We start from the raw sequence: 26,885 nt of genomic DNA on the forward strand, positions 1-26,885 counted from the left end.
TAAAAAACATAAAACTCGATCCCTCTCTATCTCTCTCTTTCTCTCTCTCTCTCTCTCTCTCTCTCTATATATATATATATATATATATATGTATATATATTCTCCTATAAACTAGTTTGTTTTGTGTATGTGTATTGAGATTCCTAATCAAAATCTCTGTTTTTATTAGTTTAAAAACAAAATACAACTATCTTACGTATGGATCATTGAATAGAATTTATCTGCAAAATGTCCAGCTTATTTGCATATGGTTTTAAACATTCACTTTAATTAATGCCCTATTGTTTTCTTCGGTTTTCTCATAGGAGGATGATCTTAATTTTCACCCTATAATTAAACCGAGGAAAAGTAATTTATTTTTTAATTAATTAAAGTGAATAATGTTTAAGCAAAATCTGGTAAAATCAAAGGTGTCTTATTTAACAAATTTCATGGCACATGCTCAAAAGACTGTTTAAGATTTCGTTCTGAATTTTGGCGTCCGTTATTAATAGGAATATTTACAACTTTTGGTATACTTTTTGTTTTGTTTTATAATCAATAATCTTCATTAACTATTACTTGTAATTATTGTCATGCAGATATTCATCATTATTTACACTGTCGTAATTTCTCCGTAAAAAGCAAAATCATGGGAAATTAAAAAATGTTTTAAACATATTTACAAACTTATATATCGCTGCTTTTTTTTGTATCATTATTAGTACATCATTAGTATGAAATTAATTGTGTATTCAATTGCATTATAATATATCGGTTATGTTGAACTTAAGGTAATCATTACTAATTATTACTGCTGTGATATTTGTTTTGTATCATAAAATTCCCAACAATTTCTTTTAATCTTTTTCTAATTAGATTCATGTTTCGAGATGACCGAAGTTATCATAATTCAACTCGAAACATTGTATATATACGAAAGGCATTCCAAATTACTACATCCTATCCAGATCCAGATATAAAAGATCTTCAGAAACATTAGTATTACATTTATAACAAACTAGCAGGACACTTGGTATTGCCCGACCGTAAAATACGCTTAAATATGCAGATTTCGTATTTATTATTGTATTATATTGAACTCAATATATAGTAATGATTGAAAAAAATGAAATAAAAATAACGTTTACATCACCACTGAAAATCGAAACGAAAATGTTTAGCGAACAATTTTTTTTTTTTTTCTGTTTGATGTTAATGTTTGGACTATGAAGACATGTTTGCTGCAAAGCTAAAATTAAAAACATGAACCAATAACTATTACTTTAGGCATACATATTCACAATGTCAGCGTTATATTTTTTTTATTTTCACAGATTTGCATCGATTTTTCCCCGGCTAAGACTCAAATATAAAGTTTCGCATGGAGTCGAATACCCTGCATATTAATTTTCATGTCTGTAGACCAAAAACTGACCGAGGAGTTTGGTTTGTTGGTTGGTTGTTTTTGCTTTACGCCATATCAACCCTTTTCGGGTTATTTAATGCCGAATCCAGTTATTTTGAAGAAATTTTTTTTAATAGAATATTTTTTTCAAGTCGGTTTCTATTTAACACATAGTTGGGACCGTAACAGATACTACCACTCCGGGTCAGAGTGGACCTGGGAGCAATGACAATTAAAGGGTGGCTCCACACTCCCCAAAGCCCGCAAGCTAGGGCCTCACCACTGGATATAGTTTAAGGTCATATCCAGGACCGAGAGGAGTTTGGTAGGCAATTTTTCTAAAGCAAATGTATACATATATATATATATATATATATATATATATATATATATATATATATATATATATATATATATGTATATATATATATATATTTAGAGAGAGAGAGAGAGATATTTGTGTTTACTATAAACTTTTTATGAAAATATTATGCCAGTATAAATCATGTAGAATATCTGCATGAATAAAATTACACGTAATATTTAACTAAAGATGATGATCTTATATGAAAACTGATTTAAAAAAAAAACTAATAAGAATTTAATTAAAATAAATGTTTAAAAGAATATGCAAATTAGCTGGATCTTTTACGGATCCATTCAATTCCACGACACATATATAACGTCGTTATATCATCTTTTTAAATGAATAGAAGAAAGAGGGGTTCCTATGAATATCAATCCACACAAAAACAAAAACAAAAAAAGCAATGTCTTAGAAATATAGATTGTAAGCTTTGTGCCCCAGAATTAATTTTTCCACCATCGTTCCCGTCATTCACAATGTATTTGGCCAGGAATATGATGATGCAGCTCTGCTTCTGACGCACAGTAAAAACAGCAGTCTACTTACCTAATCCCAAACTGTCATATTTACAACAAAGTCATTAAACAATGAAGCCTGCGTAAATTTATTATAATCATGCAATTGGTGATTCGCTCTGAGTCATTCGCACAGAATAAAAAATAAAAGTAATTACTTTTGGAATGGGTCTCCTATACACTCTGTTGATCTAAGCACAGAACCTCCTGACAACTTGATACATATCCATCGTTTTGCGGTAGGTGATATTGTTTACAAAATCTGTTAGCATTTCATAACTCACGACTAGTAATAAGTATTTCATCTGTGTTCGTAAAATGCATTCAAATTTTAACATACATAAGCCAGCGCAGTTCTCTAAATTCACGCACGCCCCACTGTTCTATTTTACTACTGCTTAGTAGCTTTATTATTATTACTAGCAGGCTGCCAGATGTTCCTCGGTCATAAAATATGATAATTTAATTAATGCACATTACGTATATACAGGATGGCCCAATAAAATGTATAAACTCTTTATATGACCATAGAATCAACATGTATTATACGAAAGAAAAGATTCACACATCAATATACTGTGAACAAATATAGAAATCAGCTTATTATCGAAAGTGTTCAAATATTTGGTTATTGCGGTCCATAAATAGCTGACAACGCTCAGTGATTGAATCGAAAATGTCCCTAATCAGTGCAATTACTAGGTTGGCACATCTACTTTCAATTGTTGCTTTCAACTCATTCATTGTACCTCGTTTACCCTATGTTTAACATGACCCAGCCCCGCTCACAAAAAAAAAAAGAGAAATCCATGGCACGGGGGATCAAATCAGGTGACCATGAACAGTGTTCTATACTTCCTCTTAGTTCTATCTATCTGTTTTGCAAGTGACTATCAAGATATGTTCTTACGTCAGGATGATAGTGGGGAAGGTTCCCATCATGCTGGAAGTGCCATTATTTATTCCTAACAATGTTTTGGGAGCGTATCATAGTGTATTTCTGTAGCAAGTTGAGGTAATTTAAAGGGTGTATACATTTGATTGGGACACCCTATATAATAATCGATAGTGTCAATACACAATTGGTTATAATATTAGACTCAATATATTGTAGTAGCTAGACCGTTAATTCCGCTAAAATATATTTTAATTTATGCAAAATCTGTATTAATTATTACAAACTTAACACACTATCAGTTATTGTATTGTATCCAATATATGGTAGTGATTTCAAAAGTTAAAAAAAAAAATGACTCGAGTACTCGAAAGGCAAAACACGTTATCATTGGAGCCACGTCCGTACGCATATTAAAACTTAACAAATAACGTGCTTCAACATATAAATATATAATTGCGCATGTGTGAAAATATAACATTTAGTCGACTTACGTCTTCCAATTCCCAATTTTATCAATTGTGACCCTGCATTAGTATTTTTTTCAGCGTCAGTTAAATTCAATTTGTTCAGTAAGTCCGAATTTATATATCAAGTTTCAATTCTGTAGACAACGGATTGAGAGAGTATTATTAAAGAGACCGTTTTTTACAAACACTTACAGATAATATCACTTTTATAAATAGAGAGAATAGTATTCTTATAATCTATGGAAGTATTATCAGTAGTGTTATCACGATTAATATAGTAACGCAATAATATCACATTTATTTATCAATATGTAAAATGAATATCGAGTCCACGTAAGTAGGTTAGAAGACTCAATATCACTACTAAAGACTAGTGACTGGACGATTGCAATATTTTTCGCGATCCCGATACAATTACCGATTCCGTAAGAAATTCCCGAGTCCGATACAATTACCGATTCCGATTCTTATTAAATCTCTAAATATTTTACTATAAAGGTGTTATTTTTTCTCGATTACTGTAAAACACACCTTAAATGTACATGTATTTTCTCAAACGTAAACAAACGCACCTGTGAGAGTGTGATCTAGGGAGTTTAGTCTTACTGGAAATTAAAGCAATAAATAGTTATTATTTTATTATTACTACAAGCAATTGAAGATGTTTTCTAAACATGAAATAAAATAAAATAAATAATTAAAGGAATCGGTTTTGGCATTGGAAAATAGGCTCACATTTTCCCGATTTCGATACCGATTCCGATACCGCAAAAAGCTCCGATTTTTCCGATTCCTGATTCTGATTCCGATAAGTCGTCCCAACACAACTAAAGACGTATTCATAAATAATCGCATATGTTCCTAAACAAATTAAATTATGTTGTCTTTACATATGCGCTCAAATATTAAATAAGTTACTATGTATGTGTCACTTATCACAAGTATATGTGAACATAATGGCACGAAACTGAAAAGGAGACACATAAATGAATGGATAATTAAAGAAAGGTAGACTGATATAACATGTGTATTTGTATACAAGTAACTCTGTCACATATTTGAAAACGTTATTCAGTGTGGTTAATTCTAAAGTTTATTTGGCTTATTAAAACTAGTGCGTTCATTTTAAGTATTATTTGCAGAACTGTTCACGATATCTAACCTCCGATCTTCTTCAGGTGCATTTTGTCTGATTTGAGAACCTCTCAGTCCAAACCTGGGATCTCTCTGTCGATTTCGCTCGTTTGCACGTAATTTCTCACACAATAATAACTGATCATATCTGTTATAATTTTTTCGCTAAGATATACGATTAATTACGGACCAATCTTTAAAAAAAATAAACACAAAAAAATACAGAATGTAAATAAAAGGGGACGTTAGGTGGGAGAGTAAGAATAACTATAAAAAGGTGCAATCGAAGAACTGGAGGATTATTTTCGCCAAGTTCCATTAAATTAAAACGACAGATAAATACTGGATTAGGGAGATAATGGTATGGGGAAATTTCACTCCGGCAGGAGTTGGGGAACATATTAAATATGAGAAGTCAATCAATGCAAAAGAATACATTCGAATATTAGAAATAGGATTGTTACCAAGTATTCAGAAGCTGGTAGTACCCCAGAACATTATCTTTCAACATGATAATGCCCCTGCACACACTGCTAAAGTCACAAGAAAATGATTTTCTGATACTCCCATTAATAGAAACAAAATGAAGAGGACTGAGAAGAACAAGTGAGTAGAAAAATCGACGAAGGCAAAAGTATGAGGAGTAAAAAACATTAAATTAAAAGGGAGAAAGCGTTTAAAAATATTTTTAAAAATTACTAGATTTGGAATAAAAGTATTAAATTAAACGGGAGACTAAGTAGACCTCTCTACTATTATATAAAAGCCACTTTCTCTATGTGTGTGTGCATGTGTGTGTCTGTGTGTGTGTGAGTTCATTGTTTATAGGTGCCCAAACGCTGAGCCTATTATTTGCAAATTTCACACAAAGCGAATTTATATATCTGGCAGTGTTCTCAGATATGTTCAGTACTGAAATTCATGGGATAAGTTTCGAAAATCGAAAAAAAAACGATCTAAGAAGTTTTTTTTTTCTTATAGATTAAAAAGAATAATTTTCACACGGAAACTTTTATACGTTACAGCGGCAAGGAATATAATAAACTCTTAGCAAATTATTTTTTTCTTAAATAAAGAAAAACAGAATATTTACATCTGGAATTATAGCTCACTGGTAGAGTATTCAACTACGGATCGAATCATCCTTAATTCAATTCCGAATGGGCCTCACCATTAAAACAATCCTTATTAATGATTTCACTTTATAATAAAAGAGGAAGTACAATTTCAAATCGCCTCAAATCAGTTATTTTATTTTGCATATTTTAAAACTAAACATTAATCAGAAGTGATTTTTCCAGAGCAATAATCATTAAGCCGAAATATCAGTTGACTGTGTATTGAAAACAAACACAAACGTAATGCGATGATTGACAAGATAATTCTTATTTTTTATTTGTTTTTTTTTTCGAATTATTACTCGTAATATATAATATTCAGTAGAGCATTGATACTATAATAATACATACGCAATGTGCACAAACGAAAATATAATGTTTACGTGTATTGTATACCCAGGCAACGCCAGGCTCCATCTAGTTTATTCTCAAACAAATACGAGGGGAAAAAGAAGGTGAAAAAGAGAGATGGAAATGAATGAAAATTACGAAGTTAACGCTCTAAATATTTCGCATTCTCTTTCTTCTGCGTTTTTCTCGAATCAGAATTTCTTTAGTTCTTTTCACGAACAACTTTAATTATTTCTCCATAACGTTTATTGATCCTTCTGCTATTAATAAACTACTTCTTTCGTCACGTGTTATTCTTTTCCATTTCTATTTATCGCTTAACATCCACAATTCTTCAGAGCTCTCATTCACCTTTCACCTATTCCTTTACTATTTCGACGCATCGCTTCCTCATAATCATTTCTATATATCATCGCCTGTGCTTCCATCCTTTCTATTTAATTCATCCACATTCTATACATATCTCTATCTATTTCTAATTTTCTTTTGTCTCTTAAACAAAGACCCCTATCCTATATTCCCCTTCTATTATCAATCAATCAATTTCGCTTAACTTCTATTTTAATCTAGTTTGTGTGTAATGTTACGCAGTTTCTACATCATTTATACTTCTCGCCATTGTAAAAAGGACAATTTTATTCTTAATAAGGGACTCTTATCAAAATCGCTTTCCGGTGCGTGTGTACATGTTAATATGTCACTGCGTGTTCGTCCGTAATGCAAGAACATTTTATGTGTGTAGAAACTGTATGTCATAATCTGTGAATGCGATACAAATGGGTGGTTAGCAACGACAGTTGTAACATCTTCTAGAATTGTGAACATTGGTCGAAGGCGTAAAATAATGAAGAAATGTCCAGAGAGCAACTGTGCCGAGTGGACAGCGCGTGTGTATTGTAAACGGAAAAGGGCGGGGTTGATGTCCGACGAAAACGTGTCTATATTAGACTCCGTAAAGGGCATGTGTGGAACGTGTGTCCTTTTTGGTCACTTAGCATGAATCAAATACTGTAATATCATAATTACAAGTAACTGCACAATCTGTATATTTTGTTGTCATTGAATAAAATGCGGAATAATCGTGCATACTTAATTTTACGCTACTTGACTCCAAATAATTGATCAATTAATCAAATAGAAAATAAGAATTCAATATGCCAATTATTTTAAAAATAACTACATATTCACACACACACTCATCCATACATATACAAGGAGACAGTTTATCTCCTCTAATATTTTGCCTGGCAATTGATCCTCTAAGTAAGCTTCTAAAGAACTACCAAGGTGCTTCTAATCTAAGCTACATCCGCCAAAGAGAATCCTCCAAGTTAATAAACCATTTATTTTTCATGGATGATCTTAAGCTTTATGCTAGCTCGGATAAGGATTTAGATAATCTACTGAAAATTGTCCACACTTTTTCTAATGACATCAAAATGAAGCTTGGACTGGATAAGTGTGCTATGTGTACTCTGAAAGCTGGCAAGAAGATATCTACTGAAAATAGACAGCACGATGAAAATAGTGTAATCAGAGAACTGGATGAACAGGAAACATACAAATACCTCGGCATTGATGAAAATGAGTCCATCCAGCATTCAAAGATGAGAGAGAAACTAAGCCAAGAATATTTACGCCGGGTAAGAAAAATCTGCAAAACTGAAATCACAAGCAAGAACAAAATTACGGCAATTAACCAACTTGTCATGCCAGTACTAACATATAGTTTTGGCATTATTGACTGGCCTCAGAAAGACATAAATTGGCTTGACACAAAGACAAGGAAAATGCTAACCTTGTATCGAGTTATTTATCGAAATCATTGCATGCCTCGTTTATACCTACCCAGGCGAGAAGGAGGTATGGGACTCTCGGAAGTCAATCATCAACACAGAGCCACAATCGTCAGCATAGGTCAGTACATAATAAGTTTCTGTAACCCCAAGCTTATGAAAATTAAAGACCATTATCAGAATCGAGCAAGTAGTACAACATCTATAACACAACTTGCCACTCATTTTGGAAAAGATTGCCTTACAAATGATACTGAGAACCCAAACAAACCTGCCACTGACATAGCCCAGAAAAGTCGGAAAAAATACACTAGCCAGTTTCATAGTGTTAAAACAGAAGAATGGGCCAACCATAAACGGGCAAAATACCTACCGACTGAACTATTCCAATAATATATTGATAGGGATGGTTCCCTGGACTGGCTCAAAAGAGGATCCCTCCATTACGACCAAGAGAGGTTGATATTGGCTGCACAAGACCAGGGCCTCATGACAAACGCCTTCAAAAAGATGTGTGGTCTAAGCAACAATAATAAATGCAGGTTCTGTAGCACTGAGGTTGAGAGTGTGGGCCACCTGATTTCTCGTTGCAAAGTCCTACTTGGAGATGGTTATTATACAGATCACCATAATGGAGTTTGCAAATACCTTCACTGGAAGATATGTAAGAAACTCAACATTCAGTGTAGTAAAACTCCTGGGAACATATACCCGAACGAACAGTTGGGAATGACAACTACACTATTCACTATGACTACATAATCCCTACTGCTACATATCTTGAAAACGCAGCTGTTAAACCTGATATAGTGATTTGGGACAGAGCAAACAAAAAAGCGACCGTAATAGAGGTCAGTGCACCCAATGATACAGGGCTTAACAGAGTTGAGAGGGAAAAGATAACAAAGTATCAAGGACTTACGTATGATATGAAACGAAATTGGAAATTTAAAGACGTTTCAATTATACCAGTCATCATAGGAGCAACTGGGCTTATGAAAAAGAACTTTAAAAAGTACATATCAAGCATACCTGGTGAACCAAGTGCAAGTGAAATACAAACTATTGCACTGAAAGGGACGGCTAGAATCCTGAAAAGATCTCTTGGTTGGACTCACTAAAATAAGGGTAAATGTCAGACATCTGGTTGGATGTCCCATCCCCTAGAAGAAAAAGTTTAAGAAAAATGAAAAAAAGGAAATATACATATATATATATATATATATATATATATATATATATATATATATATATATATATATATAATTACTTCCACAGCCAAACAACGTTGCAGCTCACAAGAGCCATTACAGCCAAGAAACCGAATGACCAAGGCTTGAGTTTAGCCCTCATTTGATTTCTTCAGTTAAAGGTATCCGAAACCGTGATTCGAAACCCGGGCGTAGGATATGTCTGACTGGTTATCCCAAATGAGAGCGAAACTCGAGTCTTGGATAGTTGGTTTGTTGTTTGTCGTGAATATTGTGAGCTGCGACGTTGTTTTGCTGTGAAAATAATGATATTATCTCTCACATTCTTAAAAAGTATATCTATATATACTTTTCATGTATATATATATATATGCATATATATATATGCATATGTATATATATATATATATATATATATATATATATATATATATATATATATATATATATATATACTCCCATGAGCAAAATATAAAAAATGGGCCAAGCGTGAAAGAAGGAAAACATCGACTTTTCAATATTTTTACAGTAATTTTTGTTATTTTTCGCTGAAAATTTCTATGTTGCAGATCATCATAATTATAGCATATAATAAGAAGTGGGAAAATTCATCCTAAAAAAGGTAAGAGCACATCTTTGAAAATAATATAAAAAGAACGAATTGCAGGAGTACGGCAGTCCAAAATTACTTACAAGCAGATTTTTGATAATTTAAGAAAAGAAGATGGAAAAATATCTCTTTCTTTAGTGAAGCGAATATGTCAAATGTTCCAAGTCGAACGCTTGGTAAAAGGGAAATCTGGTTCTGGTCACCCTAGAGCATCCACTTTGAAGGACGACCAGACTAACTATTTTGAAGGATTGAAATAAATCTTATGTGGACTATAGCAAAGAATTCAAAACAAGACCTGGGATTTCTCTTTCCAGACATACAATATCAGGACGAAAGAAGGAAAGGGCGTTTTCTCTAAAAGGTGTGTAAAAAAGCCATATTTATCTAAAAAGAACATCAATGATAGAAAGAGCTTATTCTCGGATTATGGAAAAAAAGAGGCACAGACTCTTCAGGAATGTTTTCTGGTTAGATGAATTAAGATATTGTCTTGTTAGTGATGCTCCCGATTCTTCCGAACGGTGCAATAGAAGAACGGGAAAATGATTCTCGCCAAGTTGCATAAAATCGACATTCAAATCCGGGAATAGAGGAATAATGGTATGGGCAACTTTTACTGCAGTAGGACTTTGGGAACTTATTAGATGTGAGTAGGCAATAACTGCAAAGGACTAAATTCGAATATTAGAATATTATTTTTCAACAGGATAATGCCTCTTCACATATGCTTAAGTCACAAAAAAATGATTATCTGATAAATCCACTAGTGTGATATTTTGGCCAGGTCAAAGCCCAATTTAACTCCAATCGCGAATATTTGGTCCATAATATCTCGTGAATTGGCTGGAAGAACTTTTGAGAACAATGACAAACTGTGGGAAGCTATGCAAAGTGAATCGAATAGCATCTCCTCTTCACAATGTTCCACTTTGGTTGAGAACCTATCTCAAAGGATTGATCTTCTAAAGAAATCAAAACGGAACGCGATTCCATCCTAAGCATTTATTAAAATAAATGTATTGTTCTGTGCTATTAGTCTCATTTAAGTTTCCTTGTTCAATTGTTCTTTGTTCAATTCAGCTTTTAGTACAATAAAATGTATAAAATTGGTTTGCCCATTTGTTTTTGCTTACGAATATATATATATATATATATATATATATATATATATATATATATATATATATATATAGTCATCCACATACAATAATGTTTCGCTGCGGCTAGAAAGCAACTACCCCAAGCCAGGATAAGAACCCAGCCGCCCAAATGATAGTTGACACTTCTAACCGTTACGCTATTCGGTATTCGGTGGTTGCTGTGAAGGCAGTGAATTAACTATGTTTTCACGTTGCCGAAATAGCTAAGCTCAATTTGTTTTATATTGTCCTAATACCTACCTAAGCTTAATTTGTCTACACACACACACACACCACACACACACACACATATATATATATATATATATATATATATATATATATATATATATATATATACCGTGTGAAGCAAAAGTATTTGCTACATTGATTTGTCCCTATTTCTCAGGAAATATTGGGATTACTTTACTGAACATTGCACCTAAGTTATATATATTTTTTTTTATTATTTTTTATTATATATATATATATATATATATATATATATATATATCAGTTTAAAACTTAAAAATAAATATTTGTCTACTGATTTAGCTTTCGTTTTTTAGGCATATATATATATATATATATATATATATATATATATATATATATATATATGCCTAAAAAAGAAAGCAAAATTAGTAGACAAATATTTTTTTTTAAATCAAATTACCCAAATGCACAAGTATTAAACACATTGCCAAATTTCATACTTACGCAGCTATTTCATCCTGCTACAATATTTCAACCAATAAAAAATGTATTCTGAATCAGTTATTTAATTTTGCTCCGAGATTCAACCAATTAGGAGCCACCCCATTGTCCGGCTCCTTACATGTTAGGTACTAACATGTCTCAGAATCTGGGCAGGTTGCGTTTTTCAGTACTGTTTTGAAATGGTTAAAACAAAGGAACTGAGTAATGATGTGTGCAGTGAAAACATAACGCATAAAGATCGGAGAGACTACGGGAGCATAGTTTGTGCACTGAAGATAATGATGAGTATAGTTGAGGCGGCCGTTAGAATGTGGAAGACAACGGGTGATTGTGGTCGCAAAGTAAATTAAATGATGTTACTGCTCGTTACATTGCAAATTACCTGAAGAAAGAACCATTACTGATTCGTTTAACAATTAAGAAGGATATTGAAATAAGCAAGGAGATAATTGAATAGTGCAGATCTTTATTCGAGATCACCGAGAAAGACTGCATTTTCAAGTCCTAGACACGTGAAGATCCCTTGCAATTTATTTATAAATATTCAGGTGAGTAAAATAACACAAAATCATTTAGTTTGATGAAAAAAAAAATGAACTTTTCTGAACAAATATACGTACCTGTCTTTAGAAAAAAGAGCAAAATATTTAAACCATCTGATACCGTTGCCATTTCAAATTTGGACATGAGATGTAATGATTTCGGGCTGCTAGTTTGCAAATAGACGTAGAGGAATGCAAATCATAGAAGGAAAAATGAATGCATCAAAATACATGAAGATTATGTCATCTGTTTAAGAGTGCCTCAGATTTAGCATTGAGTTGTCATTGTAATAATGCTCAGCAGAATGCTAAAATAACTCTAAAATATTTTAAGTTCTACAATAGCCTAGCCAGTTATGCCCACTTAAATATCATACAAACCTGTGGAACACTTTGAAGTTAGGGGTTCTTGCAAGAGATTCCAAGAATATCAAAGAATTAAAAAAGTTTAGGAGAAAAATAGCTGAAACTACCAGCTAATGATTGTGGGCGACAGTGTGATGGGTAGTAAGCAGTTATGACTGGGTTTGGAGGATGCAATACAAAATAGAGGACATAAAAATGAATATTAGTAAATGTGTTTAATAGTTTTGCATATGGGTAACTTGACATTTCGTAAATAAATATTTGTAAAGTAAGTATATAACCAGATCCGTTTTATATATAGATAGATACTATCTGCCAAAACATTAAATGAGAATTTTATTCAAATAAACTTCATATGTTTGGAGAAATACAAAAATAACCTACGCACCTAATACTTTTGCAACCCACTGTATATATATATATATATATATATATATATATATATATATATATATATATGTACATATATATATGTGTGTGTGGGTGTGGGTGTGGGTGTGTATAAATATATATATATATATATATATGTGTGGGTTTGTATACATATATATAGATGTGTGTGTATGTATACACATATATATGTGTGTGTATAATTATATATATATATATATATATGTATACACGAGCAAAGACATGGGCAAAGCGTGAAAGAAGGAAGAAATCGAGTTTTCCATATTTTTCTATGAATTTTTTTTAATTTAAACTGAAGACTTCTATTTTGCAGATCATTATTATTATAACATATAATAATAAGAGGAAAACTTTATCCTAAAATTGGTAAGATCGTATATTGGAGAAGACAAAAAAACGGAATTGCAGGATTAACACATTCAAAATGAGTTACAAGCAGATTTTGGATATTTTTAGGAAAGAAAATGTGAAAACATCTCTTTATATTGTGAAACGAATTGGTCGAAGTTTCGAAGTCGAACGCTTGGTAAAAGGGACATCTGGATCTAGTCGCCTTAGATCATCCACTTTGACGAATGACCACTGGCTAGAATGAACTTTTTTGAAGGATTGAAAGAAAACTTATGTTGACCATAGCAAAAAGTTCAAAATTCTGTTTCTAGATATACAATATCTAAACGAATGAAAGAAAAGGGATTTGCTTCTAAAAGGTGTCAAAGAAGTCATTTTTTCTAAGAACATCAATGATAGAAAGAATTTTGTCTCGTATTATGGCAAGAAAGATACAGTCTGATTCAGGAATGTTTTCTGGTAAGATTAATCAAGATGTTGTCTTGTTAGTGATGTTCCAGATGCTCCCGAACGGTGCAATCGAAGAAGTGATGGATGATTGTCGCCAAGTTCCATTAAAACGACAGTTAAATACGGGAATGGAGTGATAACGGTATGGCGAAATTTCACCGCAGCAGGAGTTGGGGAACAGATTAGATATGAGAAGTCTATCAATGCAAAGGAATACATTCGAATATTAGAAACAGGATTGTTACCAAGTATCCAGAAGCTAAGAATATCCCAGAACATTATCTGTTAACATGATAATGCACCTACACACACTGCTAAAGTCATAAGAAAATGGGTTTCTGATAATTCCATTAATTAATGTGATATTTTAGCCAGTTCAAAGCCCTGATTTAACCACAATCGAGAATATATCGTCCATAATATATCTTGCCTTAGCTGGAAGAACTTTTTCAAATAATTACAAACGGTGGGAAGCTGTGCAAAGCGAATGGAATAGCATCTCCTCCTCGCAATGTTCCACTTTGGTTGATAACCTATCTCAAAGGATTGATCTTTTAAAGAAATCAAAACGGAGTGCAATTCCATCCTAAGCAGTTATTAAAGTAAATGTCTTGTTCTGTGTGATTAGTCTCGTTTAAGTTTCCTTGTTAAATTGTCCATTATTCAATATAGCTTTTAGTGCAATGAGATGTATAAACATTTCTTTGACCATTTTATTTTGCTCACGACTAATATATATATATATATATATATATATATATATATATATATATATATATATATATATATATATATATATATATATATATATAAATTCCAGGATAAGAATATGCTAATAAAAAACCCTATGAATTTTACAGAATTCAAAAGTGAAGAGCAGGTGTACCTTTATTTATATCTATATAAAAGTTATTTTAAAGTATTTATATAATTAAGATTATATTACGGTCTAATGGAGTCAAACAGTAAAGTTTTTATTATTCTTTTAAAAAGCAATATTACATATACATATATATATACATATATATATACATATATATATATATATGAATATATATGTGTGTGCGTGTGGGTATATGGTGTGTGTGGGTGTTGGGGTTTGTGTGTGGCGTACAAATGTGCTCATTTGCTTTCTGTACTGACATTCTTTTAGGCACTAGGCCCTTCGATACTACACTTTATTATCCTCAAAACTGTTTATACGGGTGGTTAAACGACACATCTGTGATATATATATATATATATATATATATATATATATATATATATATACATACATATATATATATATATATATATATAGTTAAAAGGATTAAGAGGGAGAGAAAGGTACATGCATACGGATTAAAAGATTCAGATTAAAATTGATGTTTTTTTCTAAGTACTAGTAGCCCAAATAGATATCAATTCATACTAGAAATAGTCAACTGAAAAAATAAAACAAACCCGAAATATATATATATATATATATATATATATATATATATATATATATATATATATATATATATATATTGAAAACATGAGACGCTTACTTTTTATTGTAATGAAAATATGTTTAAAATGCGTAGAACATAACACCTACTGGAAAGTATTTTTAAATATATATATATATATATATATATATATATATATATATATATATATATATATATATATACATATATATATATTGTACATATTTGTCAACAGAATTGCTTTGCAAGAATTCAATAACCAATAACGCGTTTAATGATAGGAAGCACATAGAAGCACATAGAAGCATCTGTTTCAACAAAACATGCGTACTGATGCAGTCATTGGTAATCGCTAGTGGGTGATTATGTCGAACTTGAGAATGTTTCTGTCGAACTCGGGAAATGCGAGGGAATTTCGAGCGGAAGTAAATAAAGGGTTCCGCTCGAAATTTCGTCCAAATTCCAGCGTTCGAAAGAAACATTCTGAGTTCGACAAGATACACTTGAATAATGTCGGAGGTTACATCGATGAAACTTTGTGAAAACTACACTGAAGATGAAAACAGTAATTCGCTGAATAATAACACGAATAACCTTAAACGGCATAATTATTAAAAATCTTAGTTTACATATTTGACTCTCACCTTCATGCTTGATCATTACTCGTCACGTGTGATCTTGGACTACAACGGTACTTGAACTTTTGCTAACTCAAACCAATTAAACACTTGTATTTAAATACGGTGTTATTTGTTAACGGTTTAAATACCTTTCTTTTACTCACGACTACTCCTTACAAGGCACTGCGCCACTTGGACGTAAAGGGCTAATATTCAAGTGTATGCCAAGGAAAGATTAACAAGATGTTGGTTAGGTTACATTTAGACTTCTGAATATCAGTACACTCAGCTGCTGTTTAAGGGAATAAACTACTTGATTAAGAGGACTTCCGGCAGTTACGGACAACAAAACTGAAAAGTTTGTCAGGGATTTCATCGGATAAAAATCGGGTTGTAATCCAAAAGTTATCCAGTTCATGAATCAAATGGAATTTGCCATTTCGATTAGAACGGGATCGATCTGGAATGATTATCCTGCCCGAAATATAAAACGGGCTTAAATCAATAAGAGACCACCCACTCTACTCTACCTTTATAGCTTTTTCCTGCCTTTGTTTTTCTCCTCTTCCCATGACAACAATATTATCTGTTAAACCATTTCTTTTTAGTATAAATGTGTCTTTACTCCCCTCTTCAGATGGTAAGCGTTTTGTTTCGAAATGCTATGGCCTTAAGAGACTTACTTATTCCTAAATATTATATTCCATTTTGAGATAATATCATAATAAATTTTTTTCGTAAATTTTTTATCCCTTTGTTATCTTAACTTATTCTATAAAGCTGATTGAATTTATATGTGAGTATTTTTATCATACAAGCGAATGTTAAACGTAAACATAATATACATGAAAAGATGTTATAACATGCTCGTTGAATAGATACTGGAGGCTATTATATGGATCTGCAGAATAGATTTCCACAGATGGGTAAAGGAGTCGAGTGGAAGTCAAGAGTCGAACATATCAAAAGAGTCGGAGTCGGCATACTAGGAATTCTTGGAGGCGGAGTAAGAGTCGGACTTGTACCATCCGACTCCGCAACCCTGCTGCCAGGTGTGTCTAGTTTTTACCACGATAGAGAGGGCCCACCATTATGGCAGCAACCTTCGCAATGTGTTTGTTCCAGTTCATTTGCCTGTGAATGTTAAGTGGTCTTGACTGGGGAGTAAGGTTCGTTCACAGAAAATGTGTTCGTTCGAAATTTTAGGCTTACTTAAGTAGCTTCTTAGTCAACTTTCTTACTTAGTTTGAAAATCGTCGATAAACAAAATATCTCTTAGATTTCTGCATTGTTAGAAAGTCTGCATCGGCTGGTTCCTCGACTCGGGCTATGGGGAAATCTGTCGAATAGGGAATGCAATTTCGATCTAAGAATGAAGCAGCAGCTTCTAGCGTTTTATTTTTTGTGAATTTGACCTCTATACTATAACGCGTAACTGGCGAGGTTAACCGGGTCTATTTTTGTCCCCTTCCAGGCCGTTTAATCTAACTTGTTCAATCTAACATGTTCAATTATACGAATCTAAAACTGTTTTTTGTATGCAAAATTATTGAGAAACAGTCAAATGTTTTCAAATATACTTCACTAATTTCTAAAAAGGTAATATATAAAACTATATAAGATATCCCAAAACTTACACATATTAAATTTTAAACTATTATGAATCAACAAAGGACAATATAAACGTGATTAATGTCAACTGACGAAATTCTAAATGTTGATATCAGCACAGTAAATTTTAATTAGGTGTGTAAACATAAACGACAATCGATTTTATAAGTCGTAAGGAAATCAATTGCTAAGTGGAAAACCCCATTATTAAGCTAAATAATCAAAAGTTATTTGATTTGACGTCATTTTTAATCCAGAGATCTGTGTTATAATATATAAATGTAAGGAAATCAGACAGCCAAAATAAATGACTATAAAAATAATTTTAAAAAAACATAATTTCGGAACAGATTCTGATTTGCAACCGGTATAAATCATTGGGTTGATATTACAAGCAATATTAATTAGTAATTTAACAATAACACTCAAGCACACAGAATGTCACCATGCGGTCAAGAAAAAAAAGGCTCTTCATTGAGAAGGATGTGTAACATCGAAATATATCTGATATAAGCAAATAAATTTGTTTATATAAGAAAATACGTTGTTTTAGCCTTAAAAACGTGCCCATTTATATACGTAATTACTTTCAATTATCAGTTAACGCACAAGGATTCAAGTGCAGGTAAAGATGAAAATTATTTCCTTTCGTTATTTCAATTTTGCGCGGCTAACGATACACCCCTGCTGACGAGTATTTTTATTTTTAATTTTTTATATCAAGCCATTATCGAGACCCACGGACTAACAGTAACACACTCGCACGCAGAAATTAACTATACGGTCAAGAAAAGAAAATAGACTCTTCTTTGGTAAAAATGTGTAGCATCGAAATATATCTGATATAAGCACATACATTTATTATATAAAAAAATCGTTGTTTTAGCCATCGGAAGGGATTCTGCTTAGCAAAGGATAAAAACATTTCCCTGACATTATATATGATAGTAAGGTCTACATTCTAACATAGAAAAGGTAACAAATAAATGAACGCTGTTATGAATATATATATATATATATATATGTATGTATAAAACATGATTTATATTAAGTGTCTGAATTGTAGGCTTAAATAAGAAAATACGCCGATAGATGATGGTTGATAATTATACATTAATAGGAATTATTCATAATTTTTGTGTCGGTTCGTTTCATAGCTGATGGTACTCAAGGCATTTATTTATAATATATTACCAATAATTCTTCATAAGCTTTGGTTTCGGTTTCGATTATAGCTGGTGACAATTCAGTAATATATATATATATATATATATATATATATATATATATATATATATATATATATATTCTATGAATTATTTTATCAAAAAAATTTCACAAGTTTTAGTCTATTATGAGAATTATAAAAATATCAAATGAAGGAAAGTCGTACTCTTATGTTAAATGATATAATGTAGACTAAAATGTGTTCAAGTATACTTATTCTTGAGCTGACAGGTGTTATTAATGAATTTTGCTCCCCAGACAAAAGGATGAACCTGAAAATTCACCTTATCCTTTCATCCGTTCGTCCGTTCGTCTTTCCGCACTTTTCTCAATAATAACGCCTTAGATTTTTTTGTAAATTTAGCATAAACATATAAACATGATATGAGTACAAAAGTTACTAAAAGTTTTTTTTTCCGGGAAAACTCGGGTTGCTATCTAAAGGTGCCTTTCGGTTTAATATCGCTAAAATTGACACTTTTGGGATAATTAAAAAAATATATGCTTTGGATTTTTATAAAACTTTCTGAAAAATCGTAACCAACTGATTTTTATATAATTTTGTTTGTCTATACTTCGCGATAACTCTTGGGTGTGCCCCAGGGGCATTTTTAGAGCTAACATAAACACTCCATTTTTTTACTATATTACCACACCTGTCCAAAATTTCTGTGTATGTCTATTTAGCAGTTTTGCATGGTGTTGGACTCATATTTAAATATGTTAAGGCCTTGGGGATTTTGGGGCTTGTATTTCTTTCAGGAAAAGTAAATAAAAAAACCAAAAAACGCATAGTATTTTTCTATATCAATATATTTATGGAGTATATTACTTGTTGCTTTTTATCTATGCTTTTTCATCTACTTTACGTTGGGCAGCATATTTATTTTATCTACTTTACGTTAGGCAGTATATTTATTTTATCTACATTACGTTAGGCAGTATATTTATTTTATCTACTTTACGTTGGGCAGTATATTTATTTTATCTACTTTACGTTAGGCAGTATATTTATTTTATCTACTTTACGTTAGGCAGTATATTTATTTTATCTACTTTACGTTGGGCAGTATATTTATTATATCTACTTTACGTTAGGCAGTATATTTATTTTATCTACTTTACGTTAGGAAGTATAATTATTTTATCTACTTTACGTTGGGCAGTATATTTATTTTATCTGCTTTACGTTAGGCAGTATATTTATTTTATCTACTTTACGTTAGGCAGTATATTTATTTTATCTACTTTAAGTTGGGCAGTATATTTATTTAATCTACTTTACGTTAGGCAGTATATTTATTTTATCTGCTTTACGTTAGGCAGTATATTTATTTTATCTACTTTACGTTAGGCAGTATATTTATTTTATCTACTTTACGTTGGGCAGTATATTTATTTTATATACTTTACGTTAGGCAGTATATTTATTATATCTACTTTACGTTAGGCAGTATATTTATTTTATCTACTTTACGTTGGGCAGTATATTTATTTTATCTACTTTACGTTAGGCAGTATATTTATTTTATCTACTTTACGTTAGGCAGTATATTTATTTTATCTACTTTACGTTGGGCAGTATATTTATTTTATCTACTTTACGTTAGGCAGTATATTTATTATATCTACTTTACGTTAGGCAGTATATTTATTTTATCTACTTTACGTTGGGCAGTATATTTATTTTATCTACTTTACGTTAGGCAGTATATTTATTTTATCTACTTTACGTTAGGCAGTATATTTATTTTATCTACTTTACATTGGGCAGTATATTTATTTTATCTACTTTACGTTAGGCAGTATATTTATTTTATCTACTTTACGTTAGGCAGTATATTTATTTTATTTACTTTACGTTGGGCAGTATATTTATTTTATCTACTTTACGTTAGGCAGTATATTTATTTTATCTACTTTACGTTAGGCAGTATATTTATTTTATCTACTTTACGTTAGGCAGTATATTTATTTTATCTACTTTACGTTAGGCAGTATATTTATTTTATCTACTTTACGTTAGGCAGTATATTTATTTTATCTACTTTACGTTGGGCAGTATATTTATTTTATCTACTTTACGTTAGGCAGTATATTTATTTTATCTACTTTACGTTAGGCAGTATATTTATTTTATCTACTTTACGTTAGGCAGTATATTTATTTTATCTACTTTACGTTAGGCAGTATATTTATTTTATCTACTTTACGTTGGGCACTATATTTATTTTATCTACTTTACGTTAGGCAGTATATTTATTTTATCTACTTTACGTTAGGCAGTATATTTATTTTATCTACTTTACGTTAGGCAGTATATGTATTTTATCTACTTTACGTTAGGCAGTATATTTATTTTATCTACTTTACGTTAGGCAGTATATTTATTTTATCTACTTTACGTTGGGCAGTATATTTATTTTATCTACTTTACGTTAAGCAGTATATTTATTTTATCTACTTTACGTTAGGCAGTATATTTATTTTATCTACTTTACGTTAGGAGTATATTTATTTTATTTACTTTACGTTAGGCAGTATATTTATTTTATCTACTTTACGTTAGGAGTATATTACCTGTTGCTTTTTATCTATGCTTTTTTATCTACTTTACGTTGGGCAGTATATTTATTTTATCTACTTTACGTTAGGCAGTATATTTATTTTATCTACTTTACGTTAGGCAGTATATTTATTTTATCTACTTTACGTTAGGAGTATATTTATTTTATTTACTTTACGTTAGGCAGTATATTTATTTTATCTACTTTACGTTAGGAGTATATTACCTGTTGCTTTTTATCTATGCTTTTTATCTACTTTACGTTAGGCAGTATATTTATTTTATCTACTTTAAGTTAGGCAGTATATTTATTTTATCTACTTTACGTTAGGAGTATATTACCTGTTGCTTTTTATCTATGCTTTTTTATCTACTTTACGTTGGGCAGTATACTTATTTTATCCACTTTACGTTAGGAGTATATTACCTGTTGCTTTTTATCTATGCTTTTTTATCTACTTTACGTTGGGCAGTATATTTATTTTATCTACTTTACGTTAGGCAGTGTATTTATTTTATCTACTTTACGTTAGGCAGTATATTTCTTTTATCAACTTTACGTTAGGAGTATATTTATTTTATTTACTTTACGTTAGGCAGTATATTTATTTTATCTACTTTACGTTAGGAGTATATTACCTGTTGCTTTTTATCTATGCTTTTTTATCTACTTTACGTTGGGCAGTATATTTATTTTATCTACTTTACGTTAGGCAGTATATTTATTTTATCTACTTTACGTTAGGCAGTATATTTATTTTATCTACTTTACGTTGGGCAGTATATTTATTTTATCTACTTTACGTTAGGCAGTATATTTATTTTATCTACTTTACGTTAGGCAGTATATTTATTTTATCTACTTTACGTTGGGCAGTATATTTATTTTATCTACTTTACGTTAGGCAGTATATTTATTTTATCTACTTTACGTTAGGCAGTATATTTATTTTATCTACTTTACGTTGGGCAGTATATTTATTTTATCTACTTTACGTTAGGCAGTATATTTATTTTATCTACTTTACGTTAGGCAGTATATTTATTTTATCTACTTTACGTTAGGCAGTATATTTATTTTATCTACTTTACGTTAGGCAGTATATTTATTTTATCTACTTTACGTTAGGCAGTATATTTATTTTATCTACTTTACGTTGGGCAGTATATTTATTTTATTTACTTTACGTTAGACAGTATATTTATTTTATCTACTTTACGTTAGGCAGTATATTTATTTTATCTACTTTACGTTAGGCAGTATAGTTATTTTATCTACTTTACGTTAGGCAGTATATTTATTTTATCTACTTTACGTTGGGCAGTATATTTATTTTATCTACTTTGCGTTAGGCAGTATATTTATTTTATCTACTTTACGTTAGGCAGTATATTTATTTTATCTACTTTACGTTAGGCAGTATATTTATTTTATCTACTTTACGTTAGGCAGTATATTTATTTTATCTACTTTACGTTAGGCAGTATATTTATTTTATCTACTTTACGTTAGGAGTATATTTATTTTATTTACTTTACGTTAGGCAGTATATTTATTTTATCTACTTTACGTTAGGAGTATATTACCTGTTGCTTTTTATCTATGCTTTTCTATCTACTTTACGTTGGGCAGTATATTTATTTTATCTACTTTACTTTAGGCAGTATATTTATTTTATCTATTTTACGTTAGGCAGTATATTTATTTTATCTACTTTACGTTAGGCAGTATATTTATTTTATCTACTTTACGTTAGGCAGTATATTTATTTTATCTACTTTACGTTAGGAGTATATTACCTGTTGCTTTTTATCTATGCTTTTTTATCTACTTTACGTTGGGCAGTATATTTATTTTATCTACTTTACGTTAGGAGTATATTACCTGTTGCTTTTTATCTATGCTTTTTTATCTACTTTACGTTGGGCAATTTTCGGGTGACGAGAATGATAAATTATAATGAATCTAATAAAGATTTTGGAGTAAACGATTCTTGTTCTTTTTGTTGTTGTTTGTTCGTTTTTTTTTTCAGTTGAATTGATTGGGAAACGAGGTTAAATTATGAAAACAGAAAATAGACGAGAAAGTTCATCGGAAGATGCATATGAGAACAAATATGATAAAGGATGTATAGTGAGAAACTATGAACAAAACGACTATAAGGAAGCACATATGCATGTAAAGAATATTTGAGAAAGATTACGAGCAGACAGAAACGATAGTTTAGAGAAAAGAGGATAAGAAGGAAAATATCGAAGGAAAACAGGATGCAGACAGAGAATAATATAAGTAACAGGATAAAATGTGATGAACCAAGAGTAACCAACAGGAGAAGTGATAACAGTGATATTCAAGAGAAACTGAAGAAAAATGGAAAAGAAAGAATTGTGAGAGATAAAGAAATAAAGTGAATTAAATATAAATGAATGGAAAAAATATAGAAATGAATATAAGATAAAAATATATGAAAATTATATGCATTCGCATTTACACCCACCCACCCACCCTCCCATATATAGAGAGAGGAAGGATTTAGAATGCAACACCATTTCATTTAGTTTCAATTATTTTTTTCTGAGAATCAGTTCCACGCTAAGCATGAAGATTTATATTAAAAGTTTAAGGACATAATGCTTTATAATAGCCTAAAAATAGAAAACTTCTATATACACTTACTAATACAACCTATTTAATAACTGCTTTTTAGACTGCTTGAATACAACAATAGAGTAATCTATTCATATATATATATATATATATATACATATATATATATCTTATTCTTTAAATTTTCGAATCATATATATATATATATATATATATATATATATATATATATATATATATAATTACAATCAGTTCACCAAGGTAATCAAATTGGTAAACTCAAAATATATTATAAATATTAAAGAGTTAATATTTACAAGTAAAGTAATGTCAACCAGATGTAAAAGCTCAATAAAACCGAAAAGAAAATAGAGCTTATAACATGAACAAATGATTAATAAAACATGTTAAAAAAACATCTTGAAAAAGAGTTAAAAACATATTTAATTTTAAAAAGGAAGCACAAGATAAGTGGATAGTCCTTAATCCGGGGAGTTTCGAAGAAATACTCACCTTCTCGTCAGAGGGCAGGAATTAGCAAAATGCGGGGTCGGACTTTGCATGTAAAAGTATTTAATGAAACCACAAGTAAGTCACAGATCATTTGTTTTTATATATATATATATATATATATATATATATATATATATATATATATATATATATATATATACATATATACATATATACATATATATATATATATATATATATATATATATATATATATATATATATATATATATGGGGGTATCTTTGAGTGTTTGCCGTATATAATATATCTGTGAATAAAGAAGGGATTGTTATCATTTATGTTAATTTATATTTAATTTTAATATTACATTTTATACTGTTTAATTAAAAATCATCGTGAAGTTTATAGACATGTCTTTTATTTTCAATTTGACGGTTTTATTTTCAGTAACTCTAAGTAATTCTATTTTTATGAGTTGTATTAATTCCATTTATGTAACGGTTCCACACATATTTGCTGCAGGTAACTGCAGTACCTAAAATATTTCGCAAAAATATATTACTTGTAACTAACACACTCACAAGGCTATAAATGAAGAACTGAATAGAAGGATATACTGTTGTTTTTTTATTCAATATCAGTCTAATTCTTCAATTTATTCCACTAATAATCATAAGATACCAAAAGAAACTGACACATATAACACGTTTTTTCATAGATAGTCTTGCTTCTGTAGTCATTTATGTTACTCTGTCGACCCTTCTTTAGTCTATTTATCTTTTTTATACCTTATAAATCATTAATACTGAATTGGCTTCTCGTGACTAACAAAAAGAGAAGCTGCGGCCTGCTATCGAATCGAGCAAACAAATATGAATAATTGAACAGTTAGAAAAATCTCGTGTTGAAAAGACATTAATTTCTATTGGATTTAATTGTTTTAAATAGTTGACTTGAACCCTGTCTATTTTCCTGGCCTCGTACTTTACGTAAATAAATGACTTTCAAATTAGTCTCGACCTATTTTTTTTTTATAAACCAACGAAAATAATAAAAGAAAAGTTACTCGGTAGAAGTAAGATTCTTCCGTAACAGTACGCTTGTTTCAGTCGTAATACTCAAGGGAGAAACAAATCTGATTGTTCCAAATAATTTCTCTTGAAAAAAAGAAGATAAAAACCGGTTCATTTTAAGACATCTTATTCCCATTAGAGAGAGGCTAAAAGTTCCATAGATAAATTATCGACAAAGAATGTTTAAAATATTATGAATAAAATTAAAAATGACAGGGAAAATTATAATTTTAAATAAAAAAAAATGCCTGCTAGATCTTTTAAGAACATTTTAATCAAGTTAACAATAGTATTGTACTAAGAGATTACATCTCTACGTAAAGTCGGTAATTCAATTCCAATTATAAATTGTGAAATTTGCTGATGTAAACTTATTAAATCGAGAACATTTTTTTATCAAACTATGGTCGCACAATTTTCCTATACTGAGAGAAGTGTATAATTGTGAAAGAACTAAATATAATGCGTAGTTCTCTGATCTGTAATATTTAACAAAAAACACCTTCAGATCTATTTATGATGATCTTGTCTCATTTAATATTTTTTTTATTATTGATTTTGTATGACGTCTATGTTTAAATATATATATATATATATATATATATATATATATATATATATATATATATGTGTGTGTGTGTGTGTGTGTGTGTCAAATTTTGCTGTAGCTATAATTAATTTAGTATGATATATTTTAAGCACGATTCATAGATTGTTCAACCAGCTTAGTTGGTAGAAACTTGAGAGAGAACTCTCAAATTTTCGTCTTCCATTACCGATCTTTTCATCCGCCATATTTATTAGGAGTATTTTCAGCACGTTTAATGTAAACGTAATTATGGTTTCTGATATTTCGATGAGAGACGCATTCCACAGTGTATTTGTTTCGAGTGAAAAAATAAGCCTGGCGACTGAGATGACACACAAAAATCTTAATTTTTATAACGTGTATCAAATTTGAAATTGATAAGCCGTCGCCGATCAATGATTGGTAGCGTATATGATGATTCCGACCGATTCTACGGAAAATGTAAAGACGGAGAAATGGTCTTAATGGCACCCCCCCAGAATTATTTGAATACATGACGCAGAATAAAAGTTTATACCCGCAGCAAATGAAAAATGAACAAGGCAGAGAACAGAGACGCAAAGGATAAGACTGAAAAAGAAAATGTAAATAGATATAGCTACATGGACTATTCATAAGGATGGCAGAAAGTGAGAGGCATAATGAACTTGGACATGGCATTAAAAAGGACGCTTACACAGAGAAAATGAACACTTAATAAACACCACACTAAACAACGCAATTCGAATAAACTATATCAAAGCAAAAGTAAATGCAGATTTTGAAACAGCAAATGCAGACTTTGGAGAAAGAGAAGAGATACACATATTAAACCAATGCAGCA

Source organism: Euprymna scolopes, chromosome 9, assembly GCF_053919585.1.
Source record: "Euprymna scolopes isolate OS-2025 chromosome 9, ASM5391958v1, whole genome shotgun sequence".
Classification (NCBI taxonomy): domain Eukaryota; kingdom Metazoa; phylum Mollusca; class Cephalopoda; order Sepiida; family Sepiolidae; genus Euprymna; species Euprymna scolopes.